At 39.7% G+C, this 16,122-nt stretch overlaps 1 protein-coding gene across 2 annotated transcripts in view; it reads right to left on the bottom strand.

Annotated features, from left to right (window-relative positions):
- glceb (glucuronic acid epimerase b) overlaps positions 1–16,122 on the bottom strand; it is a 61,655-nt gene that overhangs the window by 22,743 nt on the left and 22,790 nt on the right. For both annotated transcript variants that reach the window (XM_078273189.1, XM_078273105.1), the window contains one exon: positions 14,145–14,258. The gene's annotated coding sequence lies outside the window, so the exon portion shown is untranslated. The remainder of the gene's footprint in view (positions 1–14,144; positions 14,259–16,122) is intronic.

The raw sequence follows: 16,122 nt of genomic DNA, 5'->3' as shown, positions 1-16,122 counted from the left end.
TTTAAAGCCCATCAAACAAACACTCTCCTGATATCCCACTTAATCACCATTATTATTATCATCATCATCATCATCATCATCAAAAGGGTAATGTGGAAAAGCTGCAAATCTAAATGCAGTGACGTAACGTCAGTACATAACATCTAATGCAACTTCCATAAGAAGGGTGAGTAAACTGACATGCATAAAAGAGACTGGGTAACTGTAAAATCTGCCTTTGCATGTAGCACATCAGTAATCACATTTCTCCTCTACCCCTGACTTGGAGCCATGACTTCACAATATACTTTTTATTGTAAGAACACTTGGACTGACACTGACGGTGCAGTGAAAAGGACATGCTCTGCGTGGGCACAGTGCAGTTTGTTCTTTCAGCAACAGTGGGTCCGAAGTTCACAAATAGTCAAATGTTTAGCAGTGGAAACGGACTTACCTAGACTTCTAGACTTTTTAATAAGAACATTTTAAAACAAGAATGCATTGCTATGTGTGATGATTTTTCCTTTGATCCTGCAGCATTTCTGTTACAGCGGGCCCTGTTTGAAGTCTTTGTCATTTGAACCCGGTATACATGAACAAGACATTAGCTTTCTCCAGGAGAATTCTACCTGGCAAAATCTCTAATCCCCTACCTCTATTACTGATACCAGATTTCTGGTTTACATGACGTTTCAAAAAATAAAACAAATCAGCTTGCTGGAGAAAGCTGACTGTAACCTGTTTACCCATGTGCATGTAAATGCACACAGCGACATAACTGCTCTGCTCTATTACAATAATTTGAAAATCTAAGATCAGTGAAAAGTCTGTTATCCAGTGATTCTCTCATGAAACGCTAAACTACAAACCCAGGGGAATGCTGCTTGGAACAACTTTCCCTAAATAGATAGGTATATATATATTTTTCTGGTCCAGAAAATCACATTGTATGATTTTTAAATCCTTAATTTGCATTTTATTGCATGACATAAGTATTTGATCACCTACCAACCAGTAAGAATTCCAGCTCTCACAGACCTGTTAGTTTTTCTTTAAGAACCCCTCCTGTTCTCCACTCATTACCTGTATTAACTGCACCTGTTTGAACTCGTTACCTGTATAAAAGACACCTGTCCACACATTCAAACAGACTCCAACCTCTCCACAATGGCCAAGACCAGAGAGCTGTATAAGGTCATCAGGGATAAAATTGTAGACCTGCCCAAGACTGGGATGGACTACAGGACAATAGGCAAGCAGCTTGGTGAGAAGGCAACAACTGTTGAAGTTCAAGATGACGGTCAAGCTCCCTCGGTCTAGGGCTCCATGCAAGATCTCACCTCGTGGGGCATCAATGATCATGAGGAAGGTGAGGTTTTTAATAAGAACATTTTAAAACAAGAATGCATTGCTATGTGTGATGATTTTTCCTTTGATCCTGCAGCATTTCTGTTACAGCGGGCCCTGTTTGAAGTCTTTGTCATTTGAACCCGGTATACATGAACAAGACATTAGCTTTCTCCAGGAGAATTCTACCTGGCAAAATCTCTAATCCCCTACCTCTATTACTGATACCAGATTTCTGGTTTACATGACGTTTCAAAAAATAAAAAAAATCAGCTTGCTGGAGAAAGCTGACTGTAACCTGTTTACCCATGTGCATGTAAATGCACACAGCGACTATAACTGCTCTGCTCTATTACAATAATTTGAAAATCTAAGATCAGTGAAAAAGTCTGTTATCCAGTGATTCTCTCATGAAAGCAGCTAAACTACAAACCCAGGGAATGCTGCTTGGAACAACTTTCCCTAAATAGATAGGTATATATATATTTTCTGGTCAGAAAATCACATTGTATGATTTTTAAATCCTTAATTTGCATTTTATTGCATGACATAAGTATTTGATCACCTACCAACCAGTAAGAATTCCAGCTCTCACAGACCTGTTAGTTTTTCTTTAAGAACCCCTCCTGTTCTCCACTCATTACCTGTATTAACTGCACCTGTTTGAACTCGTTACCTGTATAAAAGACACCTGTCACACATTCAAACAGACTCCAACCTCTCCACAATGGCCAAGACCAGAAGAGCTGTATAAGGTCATCAGGGATAAAATTGTAGACCTGCCCAAGACTGGGATGGACTACAGGACAATAGGCAAGCAGCTTGGTGAGAAGGCAGCAACTGTTGAAGTTCAAGATGACGGTCAAGCTCCCTCGGTCTGGGGCTCCATGCAAGATCTCACCTCGTGAGGGCATCAATGATCATGAGGAAGGTGAGGTTTTTAATAAGAACATTTTAAAACAAGAATGCATTGCTATGTGTGATGATTTTTCCTTTGATCCTGCAGCATTTCTGTTACAGCGGGCCCTGTTTGAAGTCTTTGTCATTTGAACCCGGTATACATGAACAAGACATTAGCTTTCTCCAGGAGAATTCTACCTGGCAAAATCTCTAATCCCCTACCTCTATTACTGATACCAGATTTCTGGTTTACATGACGTTTCAAAAAAATAAAACAAATCAGCTTGCTGGAGAAAGCTGACTGTAACCTGTTTACCCATGTGCATGTAAATGCACACAGCGACATAACTGCTCTGCTCTATTACAATAATTTGAAAATCTAAGATCAGTGAAAAGTCTGTTATCCAGTGATTCTCTCATGAAACGCTAAACTACAAACCCAGGGGAATGCTGCTTGGAACAACTTTCCCTAAATAGATAGGTATATATATATTTTTCTGGTCCAGAAAATCACATTGTATGATTTTTAAATCCTTAATTTGCATTTTATTGCATGACATAAGTATTTGATCACCTACCAACCAGTAAGAATTCCAGCTCTCACAGACCAGTTAGTTTTTCTTTAAGAACCCCTCCTGTTCTCCACTCATTACCTGTATTAACTGCACCTGTTTGAACTCGTTACCTGTATAAAAGACACCTGTCCACACATTCAAACAGACTCCAACCTCTCCACAATGGCCAAGACCAGAGAGCTGTATAAGGTCATCAGGGATAAAATTGTAGACCTGCCCAAGACTGGGATGGACTACAGGACAATAGGCAAGCAGCTTGGTGAGAAGGCAACAACTGTTGAAGTTCAAGATGACGGTCAAGCTCCCTCGGTCTAGGGCTCCATGCAAGATCTCACCTCGTGGGGCATCAATGATCATGAGGAAGGTGAGGGATCAGCCCAGAACTACACGGCAGGACCTGGTCAATGACCTGAAGAGAGCTGGGACCACAGTCTCAAAGAAAACCATTAGTAACACACTACGCCGTCATGGATTAAAATCCTGCAGCACACGCAAGGTCCCCCTGCTCAAGCCAGCGCATGTCCAGGCCCATCTGAAGTTTGCCAATGTCCATCTGGATGATCCAGAGGAGGAATGGGAGAAGGTCATGTGGTCTGATGAGACAAAAATAGAGCTTTTTGGTCTAAACTCCACTCGCCGTGTTTGAAGGAAGAAGAAGGTTGAGTACAACCCCAAGAACACCATCCCAACCGTGAAGCATAGAGGTGGAAACATCATTCTTTGGGGATGCTTTTCTGCAAAGGGGACAGGACGACTGCACCGTATTGAGGGGAGGATGGATGGGGCCATGTATTGCGAGATCTTGGCCAACAACCTCCTTCCCTCAGTAAGAGTATTGAAGATGGGTCGTGGCTGGGTCTTCCAGCATGACAACGACCCAAAACACACAGCCAGGGCAACTAGCTCCGTAAGAAGCATCTCAAGGTCCTGGAGTGGCCTAGCCAGTCTCCAGACCTGAACCCAATAGAAAATCTTTGGAGGGAGCTGAAAGTCCGTATTGCCCAGCGACAGCCCCAAAACCTGAAGGATCTGGAGAAGGTCTGTATGGAGGAGTGGGCCAAAATCCCTGCTGCAGTGTGTGCAAACCTGGTCAAGAACTACAGGAAACGTATGATCTCTGTAAAAATTACAGACCTCTACATGCTTTGTAAGTGGGAAAACCTGCAAAATCGGCAGTGTATCAAATACTTGTTCTCCCCACTGTGTGTGTGTGTGTCTGTCTATATATATATATATATATATATATATATATATATATATATATATATATATATATATATATATATATATATATATATATGCTGATAGCCCAATTGTAAAATACTGTATATGAAAGAAGACCTCAAACAATGCAATGAGATTGGATGTTACTAGATCAATCAGTCTGGATCCATGTTTTCATGTCCTCCGTGTTTCTCTGGCATTTCCACCAGTGAGAAATCAATATGCATACTGAGGTCTCCTCCTCCACACTAATTACAGCTTAAAAATCACTATTTCAGTGACAACAGAGCCAGGTCCTCTGATGACAGAGGAAGGAGGAGGAAAAAAAACTACTATTCCCCAAGTTCATTTCAATAAACCAAACTTCAACTAGACACTGCCAAATGTCACCTCAATTAATGTACATTAATTGCACAATAGCAATGCCCTACAGCACTGCAGAGTCAAATTATAGTGCTAGCAGTCTCTTGATACAAGTTAATTGCTTAGACAACTCTTACTAAATAGGAAAGAGGACTTCCAGAGTGCTTAAACAAGCAAATGTTGAGGGAGTGCAAGTTGTGGAAGATGAAGAATAGCCTCCCACTAAATCAAGGCTTTTAAAACTATAAAAGCCAAACTGTGAATTTAGGTTTTGTTGTTGGTTTGTGTGTAATAAAGGGGTTGAGATGTGTCCACTCAAATAGGCGCACAACAAGATACACAACTGAATCATGTTCGTTCCACAAGAAAGAGAAAAAGAGAAGTTGAAAAGGTAATTATTTTCTTCCATATAAGCCCTAATTTAAAACATTTTGCGGATGTGTTCCAGTCAGTGGTACCTCTGTGTAGGCTGCCCTGATTATTTCCACACTGTCATTGATATTCAGAGAAATGTTGGTGCTGCTTGGTGCAATGATGAAAGATTGCGCCGACAGGAGCTCTGACAATGCTAAAAATGCGAGGGAGAGGGCCTGGGGACTGCACCCTGAAAGATAAGTAGGACCGGCCCTGTCAAGTAACGGACTATAAATAATGGGTTCTTTTTATAGTGATTTGTTGCCGCTGTTGAGCTCAGGCTCAAGGTGGATAGACATGGGCTTAAGCACTGCAGCATGGAGAGTATCCTAATGGCTCGCACTGACCACAAGACAATTCGTCTAAGCCGTGTCCCATTCCCTGAACGAAATTGACACGCAACAGTAAGCACACTGGAAGAGGAGTTAATGTCACAAGTTACAAGATGCAGTTTGTCATCAAAAATCATGAATGTTTTGATTCAGGTGTTCTCTCTCTCTCTCTCTCTCTCTCTCTCTCTCTCTCTCTCTATTTCTCATCCACATCTGACACATAAATAGGCATTTGTTCATTTACCACTTGGTTCAAACTAGCTTGAGAGGTTGAAACTTGAGGTTACTAATAACTATCTAGAATGATGGAAATTTCATTTAAAAACCAACAGAAAGGGAGAAAAAAAAAGACAGTTTGCATGACAGTTAACAGAAATTTCAACTAAAGAAAGATGTAACTGCAATTGTTCCATATGTTATTGCAATAAATGAAAAAAAAATAGCAGATCAAACTCAGCAACATTTATAAAGAGCAATGCGATACGTGACCGTGATATATTTGGCAAGGCATCTTGCAAATATCAAGCCTGGTTCTTTATGACAAAACTCACTTAAGACACAGTTAAAGAGGTCAAAAATAGGGGCTACTCTTCTCACAGCAAGGTAGCGACAGGGCATGTATTCTAACCTGTTTGAAAACGGGAGATGGCTCTCAATCAGTGAGTTAAATGCGTTCTAAAGCTGGGTCATTGCTTCATTTATTCTGTTGCTTATCCATATTAACTCGTTCCATGTTAGATTTCATCCCGTTTATGGGGGGAAACATGTAATACCGATTCCAGGAGAGCACTGAAAGCAGGTGGTTAAGTGTATTGACTCTGGAACAATACAGAGTCCATACAAACCACATGGACTTGAAGGCTGGGACAGCGATAGGCTGCTATTCATTGTGAATGGGACTCGTTGACACAGCGCAGGGGAGATCTGGCAAAATGATGCAGAATCATCCAGCAATAAAGTTGAACCTGGCTGGACTTTTGCTGCATCCCAATGCAATGTCACCTGGCAGGCCGCTGTGTTGAACCAATAAAATATGCGCAAGTGCACATTCCTGGTGGATTACTTTGTCACGGGAATACAGTATTGTTTACCTTGCGATTGTTGCGACGAAAGATAAAATTGCTGCCATCATAACTTTTCCTGAATGTGAAGTGCTTTGGCAACTGATAAACCTTGAAATGCATTAATCTTTTATTCAAACTTAAACAAGGCAACCCCCAATAGACAACCCCCCCCCCACCAATGCAGGATGCTGCATTGTTTTAATGCAGGGCTGTTTTTTTTTTTGTTTTTTATGTCCTGTTAACTAAGTTGACAATAATAATAATTCAGTTTAACAATGTTATTTCTCCTCTTAACTGTGTTCCCACAAATAAGGATGTCTGTAAATCACATCTGCTGCTTTTGCATGAGTTAATTACAAGACAGCATTTAGCTAGTTGCTCAGACAGTAGCTGCATTGTCTCTGGTGCATTATTGACCCAAATTCATTTACATCTATCAGGAGGGGAAAAAAACTGCATCGGTTGTTCAGTTGTTTGTATAGTGACTGTCCTCGCTCAGTAGCAAAGACAGGAGTTGAGTGGTGTGTTATACGACCACAGAAGCTTTTACGGAGGAGGTCAGAATGAATAGTTGAGAGTACAACAGGTATGAATGAAACACTGGAGACTGCAGTTTGTCTCCTGGGGCCCGTTTCAGGAAGGAGGTTTAACAAACTCTGAGTCTAACCCTGAACTCAGAGTTGATTTACCCTGAGATGGGAAACTCTGAGTTTTCGGTTCCAGAACAGCTGATTTGAGTTGGTTCAATCAACTCAGAGTAGGTTCACTCAGAGTTAAGCGCGTGCACCACCACTACAAAAAGGCAGCATAAATGAAGCCATGATACTACGATTCACCATGGCAACAACCACAAACAAATGGGTTGGCGTACTTTACCCTTTGGAACTGGAACTACTCATGGGCACCTACAGCGAGTTTGAACATATATTTTGATAAAAAGCAACACAGCTGTTGCTGCAAAAGAGCGAGAATTGGTTTGGGAGAAAATTGCTGCTCGAGTCAATGCGTAAGTTCCAATATAGTGTATACATTTCCTATTATAGCACAAGTATAATATTACTGGTGAATTACTGCTATTATTCAATAGTATTCCACCAGTTTTATAATATATTTTATAATCTAATTTAGGTGCAATCCTGCGGGCAAAAAAGTCCTAGGCCTACTAATTCCATTCTGAGGTTGCAGCACCATGTCATTAACAGAATTATAATTTATAATCATTTATTTCAAAAGGGTTTTACATCATTCACCTGCAATGCTGTGGAACTCCTTTTTAATGGCTCTCACTGGTTTGTGTCCAGGGAACACTACAACGTTTAAAAAACGTTTCAGAGCGATACACACTTTTCTGATGGCTATGCATGTGGCTTTACTAATATACTCCCCAACATCAATGTTGAAAACTGCAGTTTGCAAAAAAAAACATATAGGACACAAAGAATCTGCTGGGATGTAAGAGCATGTCCTCGATGGGTATCGCTATTCAGGACAGATAATGTTATGTAGGCTACATATCTGATGGACTGAAGAAAAAACCGATACCACTCAAAAAGGTAGTTATCTGAAAAATACATCTAGTCGAGGCCTCAATATCATCTCCTGACGTATGATTAACTCCCTGCAAAGAAATACAGCTTCTTCATCAACGGGATCATCGGAAAAAAGGACATGAACCTTTTTAAAAAAAAATTTTTTATTCATGCAGATGACAAAACTGCACTAAAATGTGCCTGATACACACTGAATGAATGAATGAGGAAATGGAAGAGTGCTGTGTCAGAGGGAGGAGACTGAGAGAAACGCGAGGTTACTGGAAGAAAACCTGCTCCCGACCAGGTTAGGTTCACAGATTCAGTTACCATAGTAACTGGCTCTGAGGTTAAGTTACCTCTCTTTCTGAAACAGAAAACCCAGAGTTCCCCCTCATCTTAGGGTTAACAAACTCAGAGTTTCCACTAAACCTGCTTTCTGAAACGGGCCTCTGTTCCCTACCAATGTCCACTTTATTTTTTTTTACCATAAAAGACAATCTTTCCCTAACCAAGGCCACAATCTTTAGCTAACCTTCAAGTTGTTTTCAGACATTAACCATAGTGGTGGAATATCAGAAAAAGCTTTGGAACAGTAGCACGCATCATTTTTATTTTACTGTTTAGGTATCGGGGCTTGTTTATAAGATATGCACAGACCTTTGTGTAATCCACTTGTTATCAGCTCAACTCAGAAAGTGTTGTGTAAATATAATCCCTCTGGAAGGAAAACTACGCTGACATAAAATACATAAAAAAAGACAGATGCAACTGGACAGCAAGTTAAAGACAATCCTGTTGGGGGATAAAAGTATTTCATGCTTGACAGATTAAGGAAAAAGACGCTGGAAAACAAAAGCAGCTTTTCAGTTTACGTGCACCCAATGTCCCGCCTCAAGAAATCGAAAGCCTGAAATAGCAGGGAGTGACTTGCTGAGGCTTTCGATTTTTATATGATGGCATCATTCTTTGTGGATACCTGAATAATCAAACCATGTAAGGCAGAGAAAGGTATGAAGGAAAGCTTTGGCATATTTCTTTTTTTTTTTTTATGAATCAAATCCAGTTCCCCTTGTGCACCCAAACAGCAATATACCACCTACTGTTTCACAAACCATAAGGCCTGTAATTGTTGCAACATTACAGTAGCTCTGGGGTCAATGATGACTGAACAATTCATCAGTTGAGAAAATAAGAATCAGATTAATCAAAAATGACAATAGTCTTAAATTCGGTACAGTATGCTAACATTTACAATCTGCTGGGAAATCCCAACTGAGCTTAATGATCTCAGGCTGGCAAGTCCTGATGCGGACAGTTCTACACTGTAGATGCTTGAGCAAACATCTGCTTCACTGAGAACAGGATGAGCAACTTCACAGTCTTGAATTCCCAGGGTGCTTGCATATCTAGCTTTTCTGCTGCTTCTGCAGATCAGCAAAGGCTTGAGACTTTGATGGGGAGCATTTGCCTTTGAGCTGTGATGGACTTTAACATATGAGGGATCTCTGGGTGCCCTCATGGTTGCTTCATCAAATGTAGCAAGAAATCCCCTGGCTTAAAACTATGAGTATTAATTCTGACTGACAAAATCAACATATGAAAATATTTGGATGTCTTTATCCCCCAAAATCCCTAATAACAACAAGGCTGGATAATTTCTAGCAGGCAACTAATACTACAATGTTTTTTTAATGATGAGAAAGGGTTAGGCTAGGTGTTTTCATGAAATCAAATTTCAGCAAAAAGACACTGACTTTGTTAAATGCAGTTTGAGTAAAACCAGCTGCTAATCTCTGTCCTGATCCCTAGTGCAGAATGTACAACATTTACAACATGATGAAACTGCTGCAGCAGTGAGCATAGGGATGGGTGAATGGAGTTGTTTTTCTTCTCCTGCTGTCCTCTGGTGTAAAAATCATGAGCAGTCATCACAGCAATAAAAGCGGAGTGCTCGTGAGCCACCCTTGGGGAGCTATTGGAGCAGAAGCCAGGTGCATGTGTGAGATTCAGGTGTTGTAGCCCTAACTAAACTCCTGACATTTTCACTGCTCTCCTCAACGGGTGAAGTAAGGTAGGGGTTTGAGACTGCCTGTAAATTATCAAGCTGTAAGGCATGTTATCCCCTGTAGAGATGGGATGGATAGTGAGTGAGTGAGTGAGTGAGTGAGTGAGTGAGTGAGTGAGTGAGTGAGTGAGTGAGTGCACATAGGGATGTTGTTCGGGGTGGAGGATGGGTAAAACACAGGACTCTCACCCAGGAAAGTGGGGATCGCGTCCTGCGTGTGACTTTGTGTCCCCTAAACCCAACCCCATTCTGCTTTTCCTAAACCCAACCTGCGCGTGACATTTCCTAAACCCAACCCCATTCTTGTTTTCCTAATCCCAATCGTTTCTTCTTTTCCGTGGCGTGTATGTTTACGCTGTGACGTTGCAGACTGCCGTCCGCTGTATAGAGCGTAGACATACACACGGATAGCTCAAAATGCTGACAGATAACACGCCACTTGGCTTTAGGAAAGTGGCGTGTATGTTTACACGAAGTCATATCACAATGTTCAAGGCAACAAAAATAAAATAGCATATTTATCCCACAGCCATTTAGTATGCGAGTAGAGTTAAATCTCACATTCTTGTACCATTATACATTTCAAACAATTCAGAGTTTTGGTGAACAACATAAACAGATCTGTCTGTCACCAAAATATGTTAACACTCCCTCCCAGGCCTGATTTACTAAATTTCTACAACTGACTGATCCCAGGAATTAAAAAATCATTAGAACTTGTTGTATCATAAAAGGTTCCTAAACAACAACAAGTCACAAATATAAAAGCCAGCACTGATCTGAGGTCAGTAATGGAGTTTTCACTAAACCCGCTTTCTGAAACAGGCCTCTGTTCCCTACCAATGTCCACTTTATTTATTTCTTTATTTGACCATAAAAGGCAATCTTTCCCTAACCAAGGACACACTATTTAGCTGACCTTCAAGTTGTTTAAAGACATTAACCATAGTGGTGGAATATCAGAAAAAGCTTTGGAACAGTAGCACGCATCATTTTTATTTTACCGTTTAGGTATCAGGGCTTGCTTATAAGATATGCACAGACCTTTGTGTAATCCACTTGTTATCAGCTCAACTCAGAAAGTGTTGTGTAGATATAATCCCTCTGGTAATAACACTGTTTTTATCTGGAAGGAAAACTACGCTGACATAAAATATATAAAAAAAGACAGATGCAACTGGACAGCAAGTTAAAGACAATCCTGTTGGGGGATAAAAGTATTTCATGCTTGACAGATTAAGGTGAATTCAAGGCAACAACTGACAGGGGAAAAATAAAATTGCATATTTATCCCACAGCCATTTAGTATGCGAGTAGAGTTAAATCTCACATTCTTGTACCATTATACATTTCAAACAATTTTAGAGTGTTTTGGTGAACAACATAAACAGATCTGTCTGTCACCAAAATATGTTAACACTCCCTCCCAGGCCTGATTTACTAAATTTCTACAACTGACTGATCTAAGGAATTAAAAAATCATTAGAACTTAAAAGGATGTTAAACAACAACGTTGAGTCACAAATATAAAAGCTCTGAGGTCAGTTATGGAGTAGTTAACCTTTACATTCAAGATATCTCTCTCGCTCTCTCTCTCTCTCACTCTCTCTCACTCTCATAATGACATGAAAATGGAGAAACATCATCATTTCGTAAAGCCCAACATCCCGTCTACAAATGACTTGTTATACTGCCCAACAGCCCCTAACCCAAACACATTCAGTTTACTATAACATAAGACAAAATAACCAGTAAATACTCACAAGTGAAACTGGAACCAGAGAATGTTTTCTTGAAAAATAACTTTAAATGATTAACCATTTATGAAAATAGATTCCGAGTGACACAGTTACACAGTTGGTTTCGAGTATGATCCATTGGGCCATCATGAATCTGTAAAACATGCACTAAAGACCAAAACCTTGGTCTTGTTACTCCAGGCCTGCAAGTAAGGTACGGCGACCTTTCTTCATGCATCGCTTAAAAGAGGGGCAGATGCTCAGCTAACCTTAACCAAAACAACAGACCAACAAATAAACTTGCATCACTGCTCAATGATAAAGTTTTCTTTGGATGCAGCAAAGAAGTGAGTAAACTGCTTTAAAATGAATGCGCTTGTGCGTTTTATCTCTAGTAGGAGGATTAAGCAGGTCATTACCAAAAAGCTTATAACTGATGCCTACTGAGGGATTAAGCAAACTCCAATGATCAAATGGAGAGGAGACAAGAGAGGAAATGTATAAACAAGACCTTCTGCATCATTTTAGAGGCAGGTCATGCCAGCTGCCTTGTCCTACAACATCATAGAAACAAATGTCGATCTATAAAAAGGATGCATAAGCTAAGTAACAAATCATGCTAAAAGTAGAATTTTGTGCACAAGGTATACACGTGCTGCAACAAGAATATGAACTGTGCCAACTCCAGCAGTTTTGATAGTCCCCAATTTCTTAAAAGTCCCTATTGATTTTGCTTGGGCAACATGATCTTGTTGTCAGATATCACTGCTTTCTACTGACACTGCATCTCATGTTTTTGTCAGTTAATGAAGTAGACATGAAGCCTGCAGCCTAACCCCTTTGAGTACTATAACACAAAAGTATCAGACAATTACTCAAGTGCCTTTTAACTACAAGCAATTTACACAATTATATATGTATATTTTTGCTTTTCTGCATTGACCAGCCCCTCTTAATTTGTCCTTGTGAGCTTAGTGTTTACCAAACAACTTACAAATCAGCCAAGTTGTGCAACTAGCCAAATGCCATCCTTAACTCTTTTGTATCAAATGTTAGCATTCCATAACTGAAACAATACAATTGCTTCTTCTAACTTGATTGTCAAACAAATTGTACAATAACTTGTGCAATATGTATTGACATTGCTACCAAGAAAATAACAAGTTCAATAAAGTATGTTCACTGTGGTTGTTAATGACGATTATAACACACTGACCATATGACATAGTGGTCTCAAATATCAGCCGTGGTATAAAGTGGTGTACCATTATCCAGAGGTTATAAAAGTGCTGTATGGTGTGTGCCTCTTCATGCACACACACAATTACTCGTGTTATACAAGCTTATGAACCCATAGTTAGTTCAAAGCGCTATATCTTTCCTTCTTCTGTCAAAGATGATTCAGTGATGACATAGGGAGGAATGCAGGGCTCAGGGGTACTTGTAACCGCTATGCTTAATCATTTCATCATACAATGCAGGAAATGTAAGATTTAATTTGACCATGTAATAAAGTCAAATTGGAATGCATTAGAGGTTGCACTGCATATATGTTATTTAATTTGCACTAAGTAAGTTTTTCTTCATACAACAAAAATATCCAATGTTTCAGTAAGGTCGTAACTAGAGGTTGTGCATGAGCAAAATATTAATGCTAAATGTCATCTAAATATATAACTGTATAAATTAGGGCTGCACAGAATATCGTTTTTTTGTCGTCACTGGATCTGAACTTCCGCAATAAACACATCGTGAAAGGCTGCAACATATCGCAAAAGTCACTCAGAGATTTGTTTAGTTAGTTTAAAGAAAATATCAGTAGAAAACTCATTTCCAGGTTCATAATTGTATTTTGAGGTTGTACCAGAACAGGTTTACATGGTTTAATTTTCAAAAAACACCATATTTCTGTTGTACTGCACATTGCTGCGGCTCCTCTTTTCACCCTGTGTGTTGAGCTCTCTGTTTTAGCTACAGAGTGAGGCATCACACTTCTATCCCATCTTTGTTGGGAGTCTCACATGTGCAGTAGCTAGGTAAGGACTACTAGCTAGAAGCTAGCGCTGCAAGCGGTTAGCCACCTCGTTCTCAATGGCAAAACACTGCTACAACACTGTAGAACTACTTACTTATCCCTGTTCTGCAAGAAGTCTCCCGGCTAATCCTGCCTTGTACTGACCGAAGTTGGAGAAACAGCTAGCTGATGTGGTATTAGCTAAAGTGGTTAGCACACACCAAATGTTTTGGCCAATGACGTACACGGCCCTGCCGATTTTGACCAGCTCACCCGGAGACTGAAGGCAGGATACATTCAGAAACCTGTGTCTCACTCAAAACAGCATGGATGTTTTTTTTTTTCCAAGTTTGTATGCGTGTGGAAGCACCAGAGACACAAAATAACACCCCAAATCCCAGAAAAAGGGATTTTTTTCATAATATGGGCACTTTAACATCGCTATTGTGATATTCAACAACGTTATTGCATATTTTCCTCATATCGTGCAGCCCTAGCATAAATATATATTCTGTGCATACCAATTGGGACGTGAGGACCTTGATCGTCAATGTATGTTGCCCTGACGGGAGGACTGTAATGATATTGATACTGACCTCTAATCCATTCACAAAGAAACGGCCAACTGGCTGGACATCCTGTCGACATTCACCACCGAGTCTTTCCACAGCTCCTTCTCAGGTATTTTCTGCTTTCAGTTTCCTCAGCATCTATACATGACAGAGGAGAAAGTGGAATTCCATCATTGTGGCTTAAAGTATGTATGAAAAAAAAAAAGGCCTGAATATGAACATATACACACACAAACATACTTCTAAATATCCCCGTTCACTGGTTTGGTTCATGCCATTTCAATTTATGCGTGTGTCTTTTCTCTTTGTGAAAGATGTACATCTGTGCTTATGTATTAAGTAGCCTTTAAACTTTGATTTAACTTGATGAGATTACATAAGTCTTATCACTTGTCATTAAACAAGACTAAAAGATAGGATAGCAGCCCTTAGAATACTGTCATGATTTTTATATGTTCGGTTTCCTGTTTTATTTGAAGTCTGTCTTGTCTCCCTTGTCCTACTACTTCCTGTCTTTTGTTTTCCCGCCTGTTTGATTGTTCTGCCCTGATTAGTTTCACCTGTTTCTTGTTAGTCCTTGTTAACCTGTGTATTTAGTCTCTGTGTTGTCTTTGTCTTGTGTGGGAGCATTACATTTCTGTTTACCGTGTATTCTGTTGCTGTGTGTTCTGTGAGTGCGTTTGTGTCTGGAGTCTACCTTTCGTCTCTGAGTTCCAGTTTTTGAGATCCTGTTCTGTTTGTTCTGGAATTAGTTTTTGCCTGTTGCTTTCTGGACACTTTTGGTATGTACTTCATTTTTGTTTAATAAATCATCTAAACTGCATTTGGGTCCAAGCCATTCCTGACAAACCGTGACAAGTTGCTTGTCCATGAGTTGGGAGCAGTTGAATATTCAAGTCGTTTTCCCTTCCGATTGTTTCGTTTGAGTCATTTTAAGAGGTAAACTATACTGTATTTACATGTAGTAGAATTGTTTTATTTTTTACTCCAATTTATGACCCCAAGATTCATCTTGTGACTCCCTCTGTGGGTCCACCCGACTCCCAGGTTGGGAACCACTTCCCTATAGGCCTGTGTTGCTCTTTACGTCCAACCCAACCAAAGTTTCCACCAACAAAACATTTTACTCAACCACATTCATTTCCATCAATTTCAAATGCGTGCTTATTGCTATTCTGGGTCACATCATAGTGGAGAGTGACATTGCATTGAGGGAAAGTTGGAAACAATGGACAGGCTGCTGCCACATGGTAAATATTCACATGGCTGACACAATTTAAAAAAGATTAGATAATCATGCAGAAGAATGACTTCCTCAGCAATCTGAACATCTTGGTCGATGCAGGCGCCACAATCTTCAGATAAAATCCTTTTAACGGGCTAAATGTTTCCAGAGGTAAATTTATGAGTGATTGCTCCTGCACACTAAGCAGCTTTCAATACAAACGTTTGAGGGAAATAATTATCTATTATATTATCTATCAATTATCAACTGTTGCAATTCTTTTTGATTGTAGGCAATTATAACCTTAAATCAATGCTCCACATACTCTGATATTATACATTTAGATGAGGAAACAAATACATAATTGTAATTGCAGCCATGATGAATTTATAGGCTTTCTGACAGCAGGGTCATTAATGTACAACCAATCTATCAGTGCAAATGCGCTGAGAGTGACATGGATACTTTACAACGCAATTAATCTCACCAATGTATTTCTAGCCCCTGTTGAAACTGGCTATTAAATGAAAGAATGTGCTAAATCGCCACATCAAGCGCAAAATATTGATCTTTTTATGAAATGTGCTTATTGACAAAGCACTTAAATTAGATAATGTAGAAATCTGTCATTGCATAGACAGACAGAAGGCCAATCATGACAAGATAACATTAATATCTTACAAAATAATGCAATCCAATTAAGAATAAGTTACAGGAGTCAAAGCGTGAAACTTAATTTAGATACACATTTTTGCTGTTATTCTTTCTCAACTACAG

Source organism: Sander vitreus, chromosome 1 (genome assembly GCF_031162955.1).
Source record: "Sander vitreus isolate 19-12246 chromosome 1, sanVit1, whole genome shotgun sequence".
In the NCBI taxonomy this organism is placed as follows: domain Eukaryota; kingdom Metazoa; phylum Chordata; class Actinopteri; order Perciformes; family Percidae; genus Sander; species Sander vitreus.
The sequence above is the reverse complement of the archived record's forward strand: the minus strand, read 5'-3'. Positions and strand labels throughout refer to the sequence as shown.